This window comes from Onychostruthus taczanowskii, unplaced genomic scaffold (assembly GCF_017590055.1).
Source record: "Onychostruthus taczanowskii isolate IOZ18803 unplaced genomic scaffold, ASM1759005v1 scaffold11, whole genome shotgun sequence".
NCBI lineage: Eukaryota > Metazoa > Chordata > Aves > Passeriformes > Passeridae > Onychostruthus > Onychostruthus taczanowskii.
The window spans coordinates 2,355,021-2,378,443 of NW_024497629.1; positions in this window are offsets into that span (position 1 = coordinate 2,355,021).

A 23,423-nucleotide genomic window follows, 5' to 3' on the forward strand; every position below is an offset into this window, starting at 1 on the left:
TACTTTAGCAGTAAAAATGTTGATTGCCTAAATCTAGTTATGCTATACTTGTCCTACAGTGAATAGAGAGAAGTAATTTACAAAGGGCACTACCTGTCTCACTTACTCGGGTAAGTAGCATCAGTGGTATGAATCAGCCTGTGACTTAATCTATAAAAAGAACCTAAAATATCCATGTGTGGTTTTAATGGCTAAGTTTCATATATGTAAAAAATTATTCCATTTCTTGAGCAGAGGTATTTGGTATCATTTTAAATACCTGAGGGCATGCAAGACCTCTTGCAGATACAGCACAGGAGCATAGGGTGCTTTTGGAACCAACAGCCAAAAGCTGACAAATGCTGCACTAACAAGGGCACCATCTTTAGATGGAAAGGGAATGAATGCACCTGTGGCAGCAGTAGGGCTGGGCCAGGACAATCCTTTCCTGCTCAGACTGGGCTGCCACCGGACTGTGAAATCCCATTATTTATACATCTAATGAAAGAGAAGCAAGAGAGAGAGGGACCCCAAATGAATCAATGCATAAAAGATTTGGTACTGGGGACTGGAACCTGAGATCCCTCCTGGCCACTTGTTCAGGCATCCGAGCCCCGGCTCTGGGAAGGATTGTTTGAACTATTCACACTCTCAGGTACAACTCCAAATTCTCCTGCAGTAGATCACTACTAGGCTTCTCACACTTTAATATGGGTCAGCATAAGTGCTAAACAGGATTTGGTATTGAGGCTCTGTAGGTGTGTATTCCACTTTTCCAGGAACACGCAAAAATCTGGAGAGCGTTCTCACACACCACATGCCTACTTTGAGTCTGAATTCTAATAGGACTTCATGAATTCATGAATTATGTAGGCAACACAATGAGAACATTTGAAATGGTGTTTGCATCTGCTATGAGACTTAAAATTTAATGGATTTTTAAGTAATTAGCATGAACTATTTACCACACCGAGTTATACTGTAGGAGTAGCTGAATATAAAAATAAATATGATAATAATATGCATAAAATGCTCATTTCTTGCAGCCTTATATTTTATTTTAAAAAGGCGTCACTTAAGCAGACTATCCAAATTGACAGGGAGAGTATGAAATAATGTCTTTCCTCTAGTTTTTGGTGGTTTTTTTTTTTTTTTTTTTTTTTTTTTTGTTTTTTTTTTTTTTAAATAAATCTTTTGTTATTTACAAGATGACAGAGTAGTTTTGCAATATCTTTAATGTGACATAAGGCAGTACATCTATGATCTAACTTGTCACAGCCATTTTTAATACACATGGTATATGCTCAGTTAATCTGGGATGCTCAATGAATGATCCATCTTTTGTATTTTCTCGTGGGGAGCCCACAGCTCTGCAGCTAAGGAACAAGGGTGGGAGTCAAAATTGCCTGACCTTTGTGCTTCTGTGTGCCATTAGCTGGTTTGAAAGGACTACTCTTTGTATGGTGACAGGCCTAGCAAAAAAACACCAACTAGAATTTAAAGAGCATTTCAAATCAGAAGTAATATGAAAATATTTTTTAAACTACGAATATGATAAATTATTAGGCAGAACTGGAACACTGGTAAGTTCTCCTCCTCATGTAATGAGTGATTCTTAAAATGTCTCTTTCTTATGATGGGCAGTGAAGTCTGTATAATAAATGACCAAATATGTGATGAATATGCCCAAGCCAAATGGAGATTCCATCACTTTCTAATGATGGGCACTTGTCAGAGCAACAACTGGCAAAGAAAAAGCAGGGAAAGACATCTGGAAAGTGGAAGGTCTTGATTCCAGTTTGACTCTACTCCTCAGGTTAAGATAAGTAACTGTGTTTCTTATAGACATCGAGAATAAAAGACAACATATTTGACGGGAATCTAATATATGGGGATCTAGACTCTTTCTTATTTTTACAATTAGACTAGGAAGTTTCTATATGAAGGATAAAAGCATAAACAGGTCCATCACTGATCACTGAGTTGCTTTTTTCCTCTAAAGATTGAGAATGACAATTTCAACAGGAAAAGCGATGAGCCACGATGTAATGTCTTCTTATCCACTCTTAGGGCACCTGATAGCAGCATGAATGAAAACTCTCTGGGGAGGAGACTGCCACTCTCCCAGAAATCCCATTCCCAAAGCAAATGTGGTAACCTATTCTCCATGGCAGCAGAACCACCATGTTGTAAAATGGGAACCATGTTTCCTAATTAGAATTAATCAAAATATTAGAATGATGATAAAAATAATGATGATGAGGACCACAGAGTCTTGGCTTGTGTAGCAATTTAGATGATGCTTCAACAATTAGGGATGTTGTTAGGCTTTGTTCTAGATTGCAAGGCAATGTGTATTCTATTTGCCATCTGTTAGAGGTGTGGCAGTTATTTTTTGTTCATTGGGCAGTTTTCTTTGTCTCTTCCACAAACCAATCCTCCCTCTGGGGAGTCATCTTCTGTTAATGGGCCATTGAGTGTCACTGCATGACTGTTAAAATCGCAGCTTCCTACTGGGAGATGCTCTGCCCATAGGGAAGAGCCAAGCATTCCTAACCGGGTATAATCTGAGATTTCAAGACACTAGAGCAGCTTCTCCACTGGATTCCCAGAGGAACAGCTGTGTCTTCCACTGGATCTTCAGAGGAAGACTACACCCTTCTACAAGATCCCTGCTCCAAAAGACACTCCAGGAGGACAGCCGCCACCAATCCAACTGCGCTGCTACCAGCACCCTGACCCACAGGGTGTCAGGTTATGTTCTGACTCTGTCAGTGTTGTTTTGTATTACTGCATTGCTTTTTTTATTTTTATTTCCTTCCCTAATAAAGAACGGTTGTTCCTGCTCCCATATCTTTGCTTTAGAGCCCCCCTTAATTTCAAATTTATAACAATTCAGAGGGAGGAAGTTTACGGTTTCCAGTCCAGGGGAGGCTCCTGCCTTCCTTAGCAGACACCTGTCTTTTCAAACCAAGACAGACTTTCACAGTTTCCTAAAATCTTTCAGAAGAATTAAGGAAAATTTGTTAATTACTGAAGTAGACAGAAAAGTTTTCTGTTAAATTTTCCAGTTCTTACAAAGATCTTGATTAAATTAATGGAGAAAATTATTAATTTATTCTAACAGTTTTGATTCAAAATTTATCAATACAAATCAAACCTTTAAAATGTGCAAGTCTTCAATATGAATTCCAATCTTCATGCTTAAAAAGATTATATAGTAAAAAATGGCCTTATGTCAGTTGAATGAGAGCAGGAGAAATTCCAGAAGACTTAGTTGTTCCTATCATATCTGAAGATAAATTCTGTTCTGATTGGTATCCAGTGCTCTACAGGTTCCAATAAAATTTGGTGAAACATACATTTCAAGGCAGTTTGGGACACAGGATTCCAATTTTGTGAGGTTTATGACTTAAAATGTTTCTTTTTTTTTTTCCCTTGGGCCAGCAGGAACAAATAACACAATGGGAATGTGTTCTGGCCTCAGAGGGCTAAATGCTTTTCACTCTTTCACAAAGACCCCCTCTGAGGGACACTGGCAGTGACACTGGTAGAATCCAGGAGGAACTATTTTCAGCTGCCATTCTTGACCTGTAAAGGTAGAGTGCTCTGTTATAGTACCTTTTGTGTAGAGAGTACAAACTATCAATGATGTATTTGTGAGGATGCCACAGAATCTTTAAAATGAAGATATGTCTTCAGTATTCTCTCAAGTGCTAAGGACATCCTTAATAACTTTATCTTCCATGAACAATTAAATAATATACCTGGAAATAAAATAAAATACTTGTCAAGGTCAAATATCTTGGTCCAAGAAGTAAATATAAAATAAGGCATAGTAAGGATATCTATTCCAGATCTTGTTTTCTATAGTATTGTATTTTGATTTTGATTATACCTTAGATGTACATGATTCTTTAAAGAGGCAAGAATATCCCTAATTGTCTACCTAGCAAAATTTGCTTTGGATATCCAAGCTGGGTCAACTGGGAGGCCTGAAATTACTTTTAAAATGATTTTGTGATTTTAACATATTTTAATTTGTCAGCAAAAGAGTTTGTATCTTACACTGAAATGTGAGTGCTGGAGGAAAAAAAAAAAGGTATTAAATTACTCCAACATCTAAAAGATATATCATCATAACAAAGCCAAAGGAAATGGGTGCTTAAGGGAACAACTCCAGCCATTATATCATCTCTACCACAGCAGGTTTTTGCCCCAGGCAAGCAGCAAACACCCAAGCAGACTGTTTTGCAGGATGCTGCAACTGCAGTAAGGTCAGGTACAGGTTGTACGTCACTGCCTTGGCACTTCAAGATGTTTCCAGCCAGTGACAATGAATTCAGACTCTTTCAGACTATATTTACAGCTGCAAATGAAACAAAAGAGGGACAACTCTGACATGTTACATTTTGACCAAGATCATGTAAATTGTTCTGGTTGTCTGCATCTGAAGGTTGCTGTATATGACATGGGAGGACAAGGAGTGTGGAATCAGGGAGCAGGAGATTTCCTCTGCTCTGCAACACGTCCTCCCTTCCTGCAATCTGTTCCTGCTATAAAGGGATTTAATCAACAGGCACACATTGTTTTTCTTCTTTATGAACCTATCTTCTCAGAGATCAGCTGACTCACAACTAGAGAATATATTAATTAGCTAAAACTGACCTTTTCCCACCACAAGAGGCCACAGAGCAGAACTCTACACTTTTGTTTGCAAACAAAATTGCAGCATCTGTCTTGTCATGTGACTGGAGTTTTTGACTAATCTTTTTTTTTGATTACTACCATAGTTGCAGGCTGGTGACTTTTTGACCCATGAGAAAAAGACAAAGTGTCACAGTAGTGTTTAAATAGCTCCCAAGCTGAGGATTTGATTGATCTAATCTGAGTTGGAATTAATTATTCCATTTATTAATGTTTTCTGTTGAGCTGAAACTCTGAAAGCTGAGGATCCTAAATTAATTCAGATTGAACACAAGGCATGGTTAAAACTGTGACAAGAAGTCCAGAAGAAAGAAGGTGTCAGCTGAACCTCCTCTTAATAGGTTCATGCATATCAGATGCTGAATGTGGGAAATCTACTCAGGGAATATTCTGAGCTGTTTATTGTTTGGGGTTTTTTTCCCACCTTCACATGTTCATTAAAAAAATGGTACTATGAGGAAGAACATGATCCAATACATAAAGTTTTCTTTAAAAGCCTGGAACTGTGGCAGTCCCATCAGTTTCGGCCTGGAAAGAAAAAAAAAAAAGGATTAATCTGGGAAATCCCTCTCTATTACAGTGAAAAATACTGGAATGCTATTAGAAGCCAGGATGCTACTCCCAGTATAGATCTCTTCATTTCTTATTTTGAATCTGTACTACAAGTTTTTTGCATTTCTTCTCTAATAGACACAAAAACAGTTGCAAATGCTCAGAGAAGTAATAAACCGATACTGTAGGGAGCCTACTTGGCTTATCTCTTTTCTTGCTACCTATTATTCAGTACCAAGGGGTCAGCTCTTCTGATAGCTGCTCACATCTACTTACTAGATTTCAAAGAAACAGTCCCTGGCTACCTCTTCAGCTTGGGAAAAGATCTTAAAGAACAAAGACGCTTTGTTGTTCTCCTTTATATCCCATCTTAAAACTTTCCTTTGTCACGTTGGCTGCAATGATGCCGAGTGCAGTTTCTGGGGCACAGTAGATAATTTGCTTCAGCAATTAATACAGCCTGCATTGACTTGATTTTTGATGAAAGGCTTTGAAACCACTCCCATTTTTTGAAAGCTTATTTAAGTGTATCTGATGATCCTTTAGATTTCCTTCACACACAAGCTGTTCTTAATGCTTTCAGAGACAGTAATTGTTTTAGGATTCTAGTTTTGGCACTCCTGTGGATGTAGCAAGCGTTACCAAATTTCTAGGCCTTTGGTATTGGTTCACAATGTTTGAAAGAAGCAGTCAGCTTGAATGGAGACTCCTAGATTTACCAGCCTAAAGGTCCGGTCCCAAATTTAAGCAAATGTTACAAAAGAAGCAACAATTATACATTTAAATCAAGCACTGCCACCGGGCTTGGTCTCCTTTCCTCCAGAGATATCTGTTAATTCTTAGTGAATGAGTGTTAAAAGTTCTATGCCTGGTTCCTAGAATCTCTTATAGTGACAACTGCATGGTTCAGCCTTGCAGGGCCAACTTTTAGCTCAGTGCAGTAATTCATGCTTATGAGGTAAGGAGCGAGATGGTGGTTATTGCCTTCCCTCCCCCTTTGCAAATTTGTTGTGCTAACGTCATCATCAAATAACCAAAAATTCTTGAGCCCTCTGATATGCCTGATTATCAGCATGGTAACCATGATAGTCAATCAGTAGTTGTAACATTGGAATTTTAAGTCCCATTCAATCCATTTGAATGTGTCTCAAACTTAAAGGGTTTAATTATGGAAATCCATAATTAATTACCATGTTCAAGAAAAAGACACTTCCTTGAACTATTTGCAATTGGTATACATTTTTAGAGGCTTTTTTTCTGAGTTATCAGAGTGCAGAGTTGCTTAAGTGGGTGTTTTCTGTGAAATCCTGGATTTTCATTTCACCGTTTACTCTAAGAGCATACCTTGACAAGAGAAAAAATGATGTGACGATTCAATATCAGCTGCTGTAAGATTAAATAAAACAGCTGGTATGAAAAAAAACCCCTAAACCTACATTGCTAGAGCAGAAGGGGTCAAACAATAAAATACCTATCGTCTCCTGTCAAAGTAAATCACACTAACAGGTTGCTATGGCACAGGCATTATGAGATACTTGATAGCAATATTTTTAAGATGTGAAATCTATATTATCTAACAATAAAGGAGGCATGGAGAGAAGTGTTTATCTCAGGTTATGAACATGCATCTAGGAGAAGGCAGGTGACATGTATTGCCTAGCATGTGACTTTAATTTCCTGCGATCAAAGTTAAGGCTGTATTTTTCACTTCAAATTCTCTGATAAAAAACACTGCTTGATAATGTTGTCTGCCTTGATCCATAAATTTAGCAAATACTTTTTACTAGTTCCTGCAGGTCTCATGGTAGCAGAAGGATGGTCTGCATAGGTCCTGCTGGGGCTGAGCTACCAACTGGGCACCATTAATGCACTCGTGGCCCTGTCAGTGCAGTCATGGCTTCCACAGATTCAGTGATGGGTCATGAGAAATTCCTTCTCTGTTCCCCCTAACCTGTTCCATGTGACAGATATTCTCTGAAGATGTGTAATAAAGAGGCCCCTTAGCCTAAGCCACAGAGGGACCAACTTTATCTCTGATTCATGAAAGATGTTTGAGTAAGGGGAGGAAAGATGTTATCTCCTTTCCTCTTCATTCACTAGCAATTTGGCCTTGTGAAGCCAAGCTAAGGAGACAAAAATACCTTGTGTAGTGGTGAAGGTACTGGAATAAAGACAGAACAAAATTTATTACTTACTGTATTAGATTCAGTAACTTTTTGTTTTGCTTCTGGGTAATGTTTATGACTGATTTTAATTTGCCAGGGGCCCAGGGCAGAGTTTCCTTGCTGGGGAAGACACAGTTTAGCCATATGCTTCTTGTTCTATACAAACCTCACCAGCCTTTAACCCAACAAGTTGGTTTAGTCATTGGTATCCTCTCTGTTTTGTTTCTGCATACTGAGAACAATCTGAATCTGTTCTGATCTTTAGGAAATGATCTACCACAAATAATTATTAAAGTCTTTTGTTACTCTGCTGCCAATTACCCAACTGAGAATATCTTGTAAGGAAGATATTATGTGGGGAGGAAGAAATGATACACAGGGAATAGAATTGATTAAATATGCTGAAACACAATGTCAGCTTTAGACCTGGACGATTTCATTATCGTGATAGCTCTTTTTTATTTTTTTTTTAATTTAAGAGTATAGTGATAGTAAGCAGGCAGTGAGTTTGCACATGCAGTCAGATTTCCTAATTGCAAAATTATTTTTAGATTTTGCTCTCTTTTGTTTTTTTTTTTCCCCACTCTTCCATTTTCACATCATATTTTTCACTGCTCTTCTAAAACTTCACAAAAACTCCTGAGATCTCCATTCTCCCATTCCACGGCTCTTGGAATCTGCACGTCTGAGCAGAACCAGAGTTTGCATTGCCAAAAGAGCAGACATGGAAATGAAACACTTCTGATTTCTCTCACCCAGAATTTTTTAGCTAGAGTCCATCTGCTCACCAGTGCCTATTTAGGAATGCACAACACCTTTTCCTTCTTCCATAGCAGCCAAACTGAACAAGAGTGGGTGGAAATATTAAAATGACACTTTTGAACCAAACTGTAACTTTTTATTAAATGAGAGGGGGGGAAAAAAATGACATGTCTCATTTATAGTTTCTGAGAGGTAGCTGAAAAGGCAAAATCTATCGTGCAAAATAGTCATAGCTATATTTTCAGTAGCAAATAGAATTTTGCATCAGACATCAAAAAATAGCCCCTTGAGTAAATAGCTCATATTTACTGTAGTCCATTGCTTGAAAAAAAAAAAGGATCATTTAAAGACAAAAATAATTTTTACAGGGATTGCAGATTTCTGCTTGAAGATGGAGGGCATGATTTGGTTCTGCTGAAGGCTAGAAATGTGATACTTATAAAAGTTTAGTTTTCAAATGATTCACATAAAATTATTGTATGCGATGTTTCACCCAAATTGAAAAAAAAAAGTGAATGAAAAATTTGGCACTGATTATGAGATGGCAGTTAGAAGCAAGTCAATGAGCTTGAATTTCAAATGTACACAGCTAGAAGAAAGGAAATATTACTTATTCTAACATTTCTTTTACCAGTCCATTATATCACAGAATTCAAGCACTTCCCCACCTTCTGTAGTGAAAATTTTACTCCTTTTACCTGGAATATTATAACTGGCATTACAAAAAGACGCTGCTAGATGTGTTAATTTACTGTTGCTTTCACTTCAGATTGCAGTGGCTGCTGTCACATTACACTGCTTTTAAAGGCATACCTGTGTTCTACTGCTGCCATGCCTGTGCCTCTCAAAAGAGGTACAAGCCACAAGCTTATACATGTGTGGTCATAAAGAATCTCATTCAACCAACTACTTACATCTTTCAACCATTACTGTGAATGCCACAATAAAACCCTTACTGCTCTGAATATTTTCTGAGGTCCAAGAAAGAAAAATAAATTTTTTACCCATCACCTGAAATGTGGTGTCTTCAAGTTATCATTAGCTACACACCTGAAGATCAACACCCCCCACATCATTAATCATTTTGATGATGTCTATTGAAGATCAACAGTGATAGAAAAGTGAGCTAGATAAACATATGTAGCACCTGTAACAACGATTAATACCAGTAGCAGCTTTGGATACCTACAACCACTCCAGATGAGACCATAACATGATGCCTGAGATTGAAAAGAAATAAAATTGCTTCCTCCAGTGATTCCTTCCATGAGAAATGTTGTGTACAATACTTCTTCATGTAATGAAACACTGAGTAAGAAATCTATGTCTGGAATTTGAATTTGAAAGTACATAGAAAAAAAAATCTGAGATTTTAAAGACTGCAGAGGTTTATTAGTAAAGAGAATCAATCTTTACATTCACACATTTTTTGAATGCAGAAATTTGTGGTATTAAGCCGTTTGTGCATAGCTAGGAAGTTCCCTTTGTGTAATTGATTTCCACACCTGAAACACTCACTGTAATCTGTTCTTATACAGAAAGCAATCAGCCACAGGAGACAGATCACCCTGTCATGATTCTGGTTGTGCTTATTTCCCTCCACGGCTGGAAAAGAAGACCAGCTTAGGTGGTCATCAGATGGTGAAGTCTACCAGGCCTCAATGGCAAAGCTGTGGAGGTCAATCCCACCTACAATGCTCCGAGTTTTCTTAGACATAAAATGGTCTCTTTTAGCCAATTTGTTTGTCTAGAAGCATACCTTTTCTTTGACATGTGAACAGCAAGTGGATCCACCTAATATATATCAAAATTCAACCTCATTGTTAAATAGTTGTAGTTCTTCAAGTATCATTTATCCACTAACTCACCAGATATATGTGCAATACACATGACTGTATAATGTACTGTTTTCCCTCCATTCAAAGCTTGATCTTTTAGCAAAAAAAAAGACCAAAAAAGAAAAATATTTAATTTTATTCAATGGGTTTCAGACACCTTAAAGGACCCCTAAAAAGCACTTTTCTTATTAAACACACAATCCCTGCTGTTCTGGCATTATGTAAATTGACAGTAGAATTGTTTGTTTTGAACTGCCCTTTATTCCATTGTAACCACTCTTTTTATTTGCTCTTCTGCATCAAAAGCTGGGTGACAACTCCCTGACATACTTCACATTAGTGACTAAATGATAAACAAGGAAGACAAATGATATCCAGTCTTTCATTGTCCTTACAGTAACCCTTTGAATAGGATGTTTTGCGTAAGTTTCTCTTTCTGAAAGTGTTGGGTTGCCATTCTTCTGGCAGGCAGGACATAGTCCAAGTAATTCACATGCCTCTTGAGCATATGATTCAGTGAGTGGCTGGGTTTTTTTTTTTTTTCTATATATAAAATGATACCTTATCGTAGCTCCATTATAGAAAGGCTTGGATAGGAGCTCTTAACTCTCACTACAGGTGTCACACTTGACCACTGCTGTACGTAGCACTGAGTCCCAAACCCACCGTAGTGTGTTGGGTCAGAGGTGCAGATGTGCATCTTTGCACTTGGTTGCTAAAGATTTCTGTATAAAGGATTTCTGGTGCCTTGCCTTGCAGATGTGGCACCTCAATTATTCTATTTGAATCATGAGCTGACTACTAGACTAGACTTGCTGGAAAATCTGTCTAAGCACTGGTTGAGGTTTTTCAAATCCTAATATGTCAGAGCCATGGGGTGACAGACCTTGAAAAACCTACAATTCTGAGCAGGAGTTCCTGTTGCCTTGGAAATGCAGGGAAACTATTGAAGCTGAAAATAAGTCTGATGGTATCAAACAGGGTTGGTGTCTGTTAAGCACATGGAGTAATAAGGCAATTTAACATTTATACCACATGTTCATTTACAGGTGAGGTATGTCAAGATTACTATTGTTGCTAACTCAATTTTCCAGAAAACAATATTAAGCCTGCAAAGTTGAGAGACTTAAAGTGAGGCTTTGGAGTACATACAAATCCCTGCATAGGCAAATTAAGACCATACATGAAAAAGTTATCCTCTGAAACATTCAATAAACTGTAACATTATACATCAGCAAATTAAAAAAAAAGAAGAAAAGTGCAACATAAGTAGATTTAAATGTCAGTATTTACCAGATGATGCAAGGATTTCTGCACTTGGGTAAAGTCTTGTGTTTAACCTCCCAGGGAAAAAACAAAGTAGTATAGGTGAGAAAAAACCAAATTAACTTAATGTGCATTTAGGGCTTAATTCTCTCTCTGTGTTTAACAAGAAATGTAAGAACATTGTGCAGGGTGGCTCGTTTCTCTGGCTGGCCAAGGCCAGACACATGAAGATGTATATCTAAGTACTTGGCATTTGAAAAATTAAGGGACAAGAATGGGACAAGACACAGACAAGCTCAAACATCTCCCATGTCTCCTATCTGATAGTTTGACTTCTGTCTACTGTCTCTGACAGGTCCCTCGTCTTGATAATAGGAGAATGAAGCAAAATTACATGTATTGTGGCATACCTTCACAGATGTCCTTAGAAGTAGGCCATGACATTTCAGCACTTCTACCATTCCTTGATTTCTTGCCTATCACTTTTGGTATGATTAACCTCAGTTTAGATTCCTAAAACTTAGAGGTCTAAATCTGACCTAGGCATCCCATGCTGTCCCTGCAATCATTGGGGAAAAAATAACTCCAGTGTGCAAGTCAGCTGAAGCTAGGAGACATCTACAATAGGTAAAATTAACTATCCTATGGAGGATCCTATTTCTCTACACTGACTATAAAAGGGTCTGAGAATGACTTTTTCTAATTCACTTCCCATATGTGTGTCTGAAATTAATTGCAATGAATCCCGCTGCTTAAGCTTTTGTAATCCAGCCCTGACACCTCAGTTGGATAAATTCTGGAATCAGTGTTTGCCAAAGGAACAGAGGTTATAGCAGCTGTGGTGTCAGAAAGTATACCTCAAATTTTAAGGACTAGCAGACTTATCAGAGCCCTACCTCGCCTCTGAATTTCTTTCTGTCATTCTCCTGCTGTAGCTTCTTGGTGGTGCAAATTCCACAACCTCAAGATCAGGAGGCCACAAGCTACAAATGAAGATAAGATGGTTCTGAAACAGCTTTGGTCTACTAGACCAAATAACCTTATGGCTAGGGTTTTCAGATATAGGATAGGGAACATTTCTGTTACCTCATTTGGAAGAAATGGTTGAATCAGAACCTACTGTTATCCTCTGCCAGATGACAGTATCTTCTTAAAAGCATTTCTATTTAGTAAAAAAATCTACATGAAACAGGCCTTCTGTTTCCTGGTTTATAATTTACTGGTTTCAGGTGAATAAGTGACTGCCATGCCTCACTGTCTACTCACATCCAATGTGTTTTCAAATTGCTTTAGTAGTAAAGTATCCACAGACAGCCAGGAAAATTTTAAAATGCATCAAAATAATACAAATGTATTTTGGCAAACAAAATTTAAAAAAAAAAAAAACCTCAGGAAAACCAGACAAACAAACACAAACAAACAAATCTAAAACAACAACCCACAAAACTCAATTAGTTTTACATTATCTTGTCCAATTTTTTTTTACCTTTTCTAATGTTGATCTTTCTTCAAGAAAAAGTGACATTTTAAGAAGAAAAATTTAACAAAGTTTCATTAAAAATGTCAAAATTAAATGTTATGACATTATGAAAATGAAACATTTAATTAAGAACAAATGTAAGTATAATATTTTTACTTTTAAAATTACCTCCTTTTTGTGTAAAATTGTTCACTTCAAGTGATAATCCTTTATACAGAGAAATTACTATTCATAGAAAAGATTGTCACTCAATTCTACAAGAATGCTTCCTAGAGAATAGGTTCAGGCCCTATCTTTCTTTTCCACTAGTTTATCCTTCCTAGTTCTGGTGTTTCCACACTTATCTCTGACTGGGTTTCTGCAAATCCCAGTCTTATCTGCCCGAGTTATCCATCTGTCTGGAGTGTTGATGTTTAACTCAAAGATGATACAATACTTGGCAATAGTGTGCTTAAAAATGGGTGTAGCACTCCCCCTCATTTCATTTATAGCTGTTTTTTTTTTAGAAATATGGAGAACATTGCCAGCTCATTGAAACATTGCAGTTAAAAAACATTCAGCCAATGCAGAAGTTCAAGCTATGTGAAATCACAGCAATGAGAATCTTGCCCATCATTTCTGGTGTGAGAAATGAGTCTCTGAAATAAATATGGTCCTTCCCACAGCTGTCTGTATAATAAAGATGTTGCTATTCTACTGGAAATCATTTGCAAATATTCCTCTTTTCTAACAGTCAGCATTTGGAAGGCTGGGGCCAAAGTTTTGTGTAGAGAATTTCTTGGAATAATGCACTCTTTCAATTCCCTGGGTGTTGCAAAATTCTGTGTGGAGGATGACATTTTGTTTTTCTCAACAGCTAACAGATTTTTATTCACATATTATTCTTGTGAACTTTCAGTTCCTTTTCCTTATGGAATGAACTGCCACTCACATTTTAAATGACTCATTCTCTCCTTGGGTGAAATGGTCTATTTCTTACACTGCCTGTTGCAAGATACAGCCCCTTTCTTTTAGCTACATGCCATTTAATCTTTGCAACACTCTCAGCTGCCTGGCTTTCTCTTAGCAAGAATATTCATTACATTTTTTCCAATAAAAGTCTTTTGCTCTATCCCAGGGATATTGTAAGTGACTTTAAACTTAGCTGTAGATCTGGGGATGCTATGGCTACATATCCAGTTGCAAGAAAATAGTCAGATAATTTTGATTCTCCAGTAAAATAGGTCCAGTTTGTAGTCAGTAGAGGTTTTGAATTGCTACTTTCCTTTTGTGAATGTTATACATTATTCATGCAGTAAATATCTGCAAAAAAGAAATAAAGTAGCTGCCTAGACTGTTTACACAATCTACCTCCTCTTCCTGGACTACTCTGGTACATTTGCAAGAGGACAGCACTTGTGATTGATATTTCCAGCTTCTGTTCTCTACGCAGCAAATTTTGATATACCAATGGTATACCATTACCATTATATTTATAATAACAAATGTGTTCTACTTTGAAGTCACATGGTGCAGTTTAAGTGGTTATTAAGCAGAGCCAGGAGTTATACAACTTAAAGTGGCTGATGGTACCTTAATAGTATAAAATGTTAACAAAAGGTACAAACTCATCTTAATCATTACATTCATATGATGATAACATCAATTGAAGGAAAATTAATGGGAATCAGGATAAAATGAGATAAGGTACACGATTAAATGGAAGGTGATTGGATACAGCCAGCACAGCTTTACCAAGGGCAAGTCCTGCCTGGCTTAGTGGGTTTGTGTGATGGAGTGACTCCATCAGTGATAAGGCAAGGGTTACAGATGTCATTTGTCTGGAATTCTCTAAAGCCTTTTGACGCAATCCCCCACAGCATCCTTCTCTCTCAATTGAAAGTACATGAATCTACTTTGATGGGTGGACTGTTCAGAGGATAAGGCAGTGGTTGGACAGTCTCATCCAGAGGGTGGTGGTGAATTGCTGAGTCCCGATGGACATCAGTGACAAGCAATGTCCCTCAGGGGTCTGCACTGGGACCAGTGTTATTTAATATCCTCATTAGTGACACAGGTGAGGGACCAAGTGCAGATGTGCAGCAAACTTGTAGATGACACAAAGCTGAGTGTGCTGTTGGCACACCTGAAGGATGCCATCCAGAGGGACCTGGACAAGTTCGAGCAGCGGGACCATGGGACTCTCATGAGGTCCCAACAAGACCAAGGACAAGGTGCTGAACCTGGGTTGGGGCAACCCCCAGTATCAGCATGGTCTCAGACCCAGAGCAGCCCTGCCCAGAAGGACTTTGGGGTGCTGGTGGATGAGAGGCTGGACATGACTCAGGCATGAGCACTCCCAGCCCAGAAAGCCAAAAATGTGTCCCAGTGTCCTGGGATGCATCCAAAGCCCTGTGGCCAGCAGGACCAGGGAGGGGATTCTGCCCCTCTGCTCAGCTCTGGTGAGACCCCATCGGCAGTGCTGCATTCAGCCCTGGGGTGCTCAGCACAGAAAGGACTTGGACTGTTGGAGCAAGTCCAGAGGTGGGTCACCAAGATGATCAGAGGGATGGAGCACATCTACTGTGAGAAAAGGTTGACAGAATTGGGATTTTTCAGCCTGGAGAAGAGAAGGCTTCAGGGTGACCTAATTTTTCCCTTTCAGTACCTGAAGGAGCCTACAGAAAGGATGGGGAGGGACTATTTACAAAGATCTGGAGTGACAGAACAAGTGGGAATGGATTTAAACTGAAAGAGATCCACTTTATATTAGATATTAGGAAGAAATTCTATACTGTGAGAAAGGTGAGGCATCCTAACAGTTGCCCGAGAAGCTGTGAATGCCCCATCCCTGGAAATGCACAAGGCCAGGCTGGATGGGGCTCTGAGCAACCTGGTCTAGTGGGAAGGTGTCTCTGCCCACAGCAGTGAGACTGGAATGATCATTTAGATCCCTTCCAACCAAAGTCAATCTGTGATTCTATAAAATACTAAAAAGGAGTGTTGAAAACTTAGTCTGTCCAAGGTAAAATTCTACCTTATTCATTCACAGCATAGGGTCGATATTGTTCTTCCTTCAAAAAACCAGCCTTTAAAGCACATGCAGACATTTCTGTTAGGCACTGTTATTTGAGAAAAACAATTATTTCCTCTGGGCATCACACTTATTACTTGTGTTTGTTGGCAGTGAGGGGCAAGGACAAAGGAAAGGCTACCTTTTTCATTATCAGTCCTAGTTATAACTCAAATTAGTGTTTAAGAAGTGCATTCTAGTCTAATCCAGACCAAACATCCAGGTAGGGGGGCTCCCTAGGGTGTGGGTGTCACCACACTAATGTGTAGGTTATACAAAAATTGAAAAAATTGTTGTATTTTAAAAGGATTTTTACTGGGACATGAGAAGATATTTTTTATCTTGGCAGACCAATAAAACAATAACTGTTTTATCTAAACCACAGAATTTTATGGTAGGATATCTGCATAGATGTATTGTGTGCTATGAATCATACTGATTTTCAGTTATTTGCGGGCAGAATACATTATTCTCAAGACAGAAGACTCGGGGACATTAGGAACCCCTAGAGTTAGGCAGCACCTCAAGTGTTTCTGGTATTTAAAATTTTAGACTCAGGTGCTTATAACCATTCGTAGTTCTAATGCTTTATCTATATGAATCCTGCCACCACGACCTCAGATATTGACAGAGATATATTGACCTGATTTCATTTGGATAAAATATTGTGAATCAAAAAATGCATGGTGTTTGTCAGGAATATGGAGAAGGGCAGCACCACTAGCAAAATAATATAGCAGAATAGCTACAATAAACAATAGAGGCAGGCTGCTACACATGCTACACCTAAAGGGCTTCAGATCTGGATTCTCCAGTTGTCAGCATCAGGCATATTTCTTTTCCAGCCTTGCTCAAAAGACACTGGAGCCATGGAGACTATAGATGACTTGTTAGGACTGGGTCGATGGAAATTAAATCACCTGTAGTCAACAAGAAGCTCAGGCTTAAAATCTTCACTGAATTAATATTTCTTTTGGAGGTAATACCAATCCCTGGTGTGCCTATCATTAATTTGAGAGATGTAACTAATCCCATTCATTCCAAAAAGTGTATTTTTGAAGTTTTTGTATTTCTACTACCTTCTGTGGGACTACACACCTGCTTAAGATGAAACACATGCTTTTGTGCTTTACTGAATATGAGCTTTGGATTTAGTAAAAGCTTAAAGACTGACAATAATAATAACAATAAAACTGCTATAATTAAGACAGTGACACTAAGATGGTTACCGCTGTGGCTACACTGAGCCATATATACGGTAACATACAGCACAGTAACAGTAATTACACACTTCGCTAGTTTTTATTGTAATGTATGCTATAGTGCAACCTAATTTCCATCCTGTGCATATTAACCCAAGATACATTTAGAGTGTTTACTACCTGGGTCGTTTGAACAGGAATGGGGATTATGTGTTTAATGTGCATGTAGAATAAAAATAACATTTGCATTACTTATATGGAACCAGGAGTTATAACGCAACCTCGAACCTCCTAACCACAGGACTTTTGAATATTAACTTATTGAAACAGTCTGTTTTGGGACTGTATTCAAGCAAAGTTTTCACTTAACAACCTTACTGCCTTGAGTTCCTAAAATATTGCTTTTGTTGTCAGACCCCCTTCAGGCAAGAGCTCATTATGTTCAAAGTCTAATCAATGCATATAATTGGAAGGCAAACAATGCTGAGCTACAGCATTGTCAAATTAAACCCAATTTTGAATACTGTAACTAGTTAAGTACTTGAGTGCTTCAGCAATTTATGTTATATTGAGTATCCAAGGAACTTGGCTGCATTTAAAAGAACATCATTGCTGCAACCCCCTTTTCCATCTGTGGGGTTTATAACTCAGCTGTTTTAATGTGCTTTGGGCTGAGCAAAGTTGGTATACAAGCTCTCAAACCAGATGCTGCAATTCTCCCTCCCTTAAGCCCTGCAAAATTAAAAAGCTGTGGGTTGGGTTGCTTTTGAGAAGATTTCCTTATAGAATAGTAACGGATAATTTTGGCCAGTTTGGGATGTTTCATTCTTATCCATCAAATAAAAAAGTGCACTCATTTTTCACACTAAGGTTGTGCAACTCAGCAGTCTTACTTAGTAGCTGGTGCAAAAATTAGGATGGTAAAACATATAAACCAAGGTCTTTGCTGATACCAGTGGTGATAGCTGAGTTTCCAGCTCAGTTTTGCTCTCTGTTGGCTACAAAAAAACCCCCTCTTGGCTCTCTTATGTCTTCAGTCTCCTCTGCTTCTGCTTTCCCAAACTGCTGCTTCCTTTATTTTATAAGAATCTGTGGGTTTGTGCCAGATATTTATGACTGTGCCTTTGTTCTCAAACCTTTTCTCATATGTGTTTATTGATTAGAAACCATGAATCAGTCCTTCCCAATTCAGACCAGGGTATTTTTGCATGTGCAAATCTGATGACTCAAACAATTTTTTTCTGGGATTAATCATCAGTTATTTTCTCTCCCCTCAGTCATCTGGGAAACTGATAGTCCCAATAAACACAAATAATGTACATTCTAATTTTTGTCACAGACAGAATTTGCGGTCAAAAGTGACCATTTGATCTTCTAGTATTATTTCCAACTGTATAAATTCTAACCATAAGTATTTTAATTTTCAAGAGTGTCACTGAAAAGGGCAATGTCTCTCACTCTCTCTCCACATCTTTTCAGACTATTTCTTTCTGGGTGCTATTAAAGGTCACATTCTCATGGACTTTTATTTATTTATTTGTTTATTTATTTGTTTCGAACACCTTCTGATTCGTTCATTATAACTAATGGAGAAGTTCCTACACACACATTTACATGCAGTTAATGTGTATCATTCCATCTGGAACTAATGATCTTGTAGAGACAGCTTACTTGCTAGTAAATCACTTTCAGCTATACTTACACAGGCTTAGAGGGTTGGTTTTGGGTTTTTTTTTTCTTATCAACAACAACAAATTTTTAAACCATTTTCCAATTTACCTCTTTCTAAACTAGGGTTCAATTTTGCCAATTTTACCCATGCAAAGAAGATCTAACTATAGCAGTAACACCGCTGACATCACTGGATTTGTGGGATAGAGAGAAAATTATTCACTTCAAATGTGATTCCACATTTGAATCCTTACAATTATTTAGGTTTATATAAGAAACAGGTTGTCCTCTTTGACACAAAACTATGTATACCCATTTAAATATGTTTAATCTTAAACGTGAGAAGAACTAATGCTGTTAAGAATAATCAATTTCTTGAAGGGTCTTAGTAGATTATGTCTTCATGTATATATGTTAAAATTTTCAAGCAAAAATTTTGATTTGGGACTTATGCTACTAAATAAAATTGGTAATTTCCCGCATTTTTTCTTTTTTCTTCACCCAATAAAACTGGACTCACCCAATAAAACAAACTGGATGCATATCTGATGTAATTCTGGTTTTCTATTAATGACAACATCTTCATCTTTTTTGTGTAGAAACACGTCTTTCTGTGCATGCAATATATGGTCCCAGAGATGACTGATCTGCGTGGGAGGCTGAGAACTGTGTGGTCTCTGCAAAGCAGAACTAATTAGCACAGATATAAAATTGTACTGAGGCTTTCAGGACCCAAAAGGACAGCTTTATAGTCTGCTGCCTGGTGCCATGAAGTCATTCATGTTCAAGGAGTCTTTAACATGGTGCAGCACCACACCAGGTAAATGTGTGTTCTGTTGAACTTAAAATAGTAACACCAACAGTTTTCAAAAGATTTTTTGTTTTGTTTTGTTTCTGAGCTCATCTCAGTGTTAGCATGGTACAGAAAAATAATGTTCAGGCTGCGGGTAAATGATTGTGTTTCTGATTTTGTCATGGCTGTACAGAAGAAGGAAAATTATTTGGGAGTGACATGAGTGGAGAAAAGCAGACATGTGGGAAGCGAAAAAGTCGGTCAAGGAATGGAAAAACTAAAAATCAGGTTTGAGACGAATGTGTTTAATGCTTCCTGAGGGTGGTGCTGGGCAGCCCTGCCCCTAATCACTGAGAGACAATAAAGCAAACCTGCACCACACAAATCAAATATGCTCCAGTGGCCACAACTGGAAACACTTTTCCTGGATGGCTGGAAAGTGCTGGATGGAAATGTCCAATCACAGAATTATCTGCTCATATAAAACATGTACATAAGGCCCAATAATCCTAATGTAGGTTGTGGTACAGTGGTAATATACTTATATTGACAGCAAATTTGGTTGTCAGTTTTCAAAATTGAGGGGCGAGCTAAGCTTAACATAGGGATGTCTGAAGTTTCAACCCCACCTCCATCTTTTTCTTCTCTCATGTATCTGATATTTCATTCTCAGTATGTCTTATTTTCCCTGTGTAAGCCAGTTCTTCTTCATGCTCTCTTGCATCCTAGCCTGGTTTCTGCTGTGGAATTAACTAATCATGTTTCCCTTTTGCTAAGGGTAAGGGCTTGTTCTCTGAGACTGCAATCTTGTAATTAAAGAAAGCTTACAATGCCAGTGTCAATCACACTGCTCTGAAAGTGGATAGCAATGACCTCAGCTATGTTCCATTATGCAGCACCTTTCAGACTATGATCAGGAAAGTAATGCTTTAGGGACATGGATCTGACTCAGTCTGTAACTGAGGGTTTAAATGGTGCCCAGACTTCTGCTCCTGACCCATTCTTTTCTATGCTTTACAAGATAATATCCACGTATGAAGAGTGTATGAAAGACTATGTTTTTCTATTTTTGCTCAAAATATGCTGGGCTAAAAATGCCCCTGTAGGACATAAATGGAAAGAAAGCATAGAATTCTTTGGGCTGGAAATGATCTTTAAAGGTCATCTAGTTCAAACCCCTTGCAATGTGCAGGAACATCAACTAGATCAGGCTGCTCAGAGTCCCATCCAGACTGCCTTGAATATTTCTAGGGATGGGGCATCCAGCATATCTCTGAGCAATCTTTTCCACCACAATAACAAAAAAAAAAAAAAAAAAAAAAAAAAAAAAAAAAAAAAAAAAACAAAAAAAAAAAAAAAAAAATCTTCTTTATGTATAGTTTTATATCTATCCCCGTTCAGTTTAGAAACATTACCCCTTTTCCTATTTCATCAATTTCTACTAAAAAGTTTGTCCCCATCTTTCTTATAAGCCCCTCTTAAGAACTGAAGGGTTGAAAAAAGGTCTCTCCAGAGCCTTCTCTTGTATAGCCCCAGCTCTTTCAGCCTGACTCAATAGAAGCGCTCCAGCCCTGTGACCATTTTCATGACCCTGCTCAGGAGTCTCTCAAGCAGGTCCACATTGTTCTTGTGTGGGGATGCCAGGGCTGGATGCAGTTCTGCAGGTGGGGGTCTCATGATTGCAGAGAAGTGGAGAACTACATTCTATGACCCTTGACCTGCTGGCCTTTCTTCTTTTGATGCAGCCCAGGACAAATTTGGCTTTCTGGAGTGTGATTGCACATTGTCAGGTCATGTCCAACTTTTCCTCCACCAGCACCCCTAAAGTTCTTCTCTGCAGGGTTGGTTTCAATCTGCTCAACTCCACAGTGCAACAAATAAAAAAAAAATCATGCTATATGTTACAATTATGGTCTTCATCCCTGTGGTTTAGATGACTAGGATAAAAATAGTCATTCCACAGAGTTTTGTAGAAAAACTAAAACAAAAATGCAAAATAAATAATATCAGGAAATATTTTAACCTGCCCTTCCCCCCACCTTCCCATTCTAGATAAAAAGAAGTGCAAGAAGACATAATTTGCTTGTACTTTCACTATAACAGATTCTTCTCGCCCACCTCAAGTGAAGGTTATCCTCAGAAATGTTCATTTTGACTCCCAAATTATAAAAGTCATGGTTAAGGAAATACTATTTATTAGTACATTCTTCCACTACTACACTTTTAGCACACACATACGGTGTGATTTAAGCATGGTGTCAAGACAACTATGGTAGGTGGATCCCAAGTTGGTATATCTGCATAAAAGGGTGGGAATTTGTTAGGTTGGGAGTGAGAACTATTAGATGCATTAGTGTGATGCATATGTGAAGCCTTGTTCTGTGTTTTTTGTGTTCTGTTTCTGGGCTGTTTGTGATGGGACAGGCTCCAGTTGCAATGTTTATGCGATATAGGATCTCCCTGAGAGTCTTAAATCCTTTCTCCATAACATACACCACTTGAAAAGATTGCTTGTAAACACTTTTTTTCCCCTGAATTGTGTCAATTTCTTACAAGCAATGTTCATTGTGTAGTTTGATCTATTACTTCAGTTCTCTCCAAACACAATACAAGTGTAAGTGGATACATGATTTTCTAAAGGAAGAGACATGAAATTAGTTTCCTTTTTTGAAAATCATACAAAGATAGGATCCAAATGCTTAACATATGTAGCTAACCTAGACGGACAGGATTCCCTTTTAGAAGCCTTCAGAGCTACTTATCCTTCCCATTAACTACATTGGAAGCCAAAGTATTTGTTTTAGTAATAAAAGAGATATTCTTCTCCTAACCCACCTGTTACCCACCTAAATCCATGAATCTTTGGACTTTTCTATTTGAGTATAAAACATCACTTGGGCCATAGGTTAGATTTTGACCATATGGTAAATATAATGTCCATGTTTTCTTTTAGTATATGCTGCATCTTTAGATTTTCAGATGATTACAATTGCTTCTAGGTTAAATCAATAAAATATGTTTTAATGTTCTTGAAATCATTGAATTCCAAACGATCCAGGAGACCATTTGGCAGGAGTAGAAATTTCAGTACTATGGCTAAGATAACACAAAAAATCAAAGTCTAACATAAATACTTCTATATTTAACCACTGCTTGAAGAAATATGCTAAATGTTTTTTGTAAATATCAACTAATTATGTAATGAAAATCATTATATTTATGACATTTTTTACCGTTAAATTAAGAATGGCTTAAGCTAGGTGGAGCAGAGAATTAATATTTAAAATTACCACAATCTACTGGAAAATTGGTTCAAAATGGACAAAATGTAATTCAACAAAAAGCTTATGTGCAATTCCTTGTGAAATCAATTACCCACATAGAAAATAAAGACTATCCAACTAGACAACACCACTGCAAAAAGCAGTGGAGCTAAGGTGGGCAGAAAACTGAACACAACATCAACTAATTGTTGATAAAAGGGAAAATCACCTTTGGCAATATAGGAAAAGCAATGTTGAAGAAAGACAACCAGGTAATTATTGCTCACTATCCTGTGCTAGGGGAAGAAGCATCTAGGGTATTATCCCCATTTCAAGAGGATGAAGTTCAATTGGACAGAATCCAAAAGAGGCATACAAGGATGATTAGAGGCTGGAAACCCACCTCTGAGGAAATGTTCTAAATAATTAGAATTGCTTATTCTAGAAGAGAGAGAATGGGGTTAAGAGCAAGGGAGGAAGTCTGCAGGAGGGGCATGTGGGAGCTGTGGTAAAATATGTAAAAGGTTGGAGTGATCTGTTGTTCTCAGAGTCTACTGGGTTTGTGATATGAAAAATAATTTCCTTAATTCTTGAGGGAGTGATAGAAAAAAAAAGGTCTTTTCTTAGATACTGGGAATTCATTTTTATTAATTTTAATATTACTATATGATTACTAATATATATACTATATTA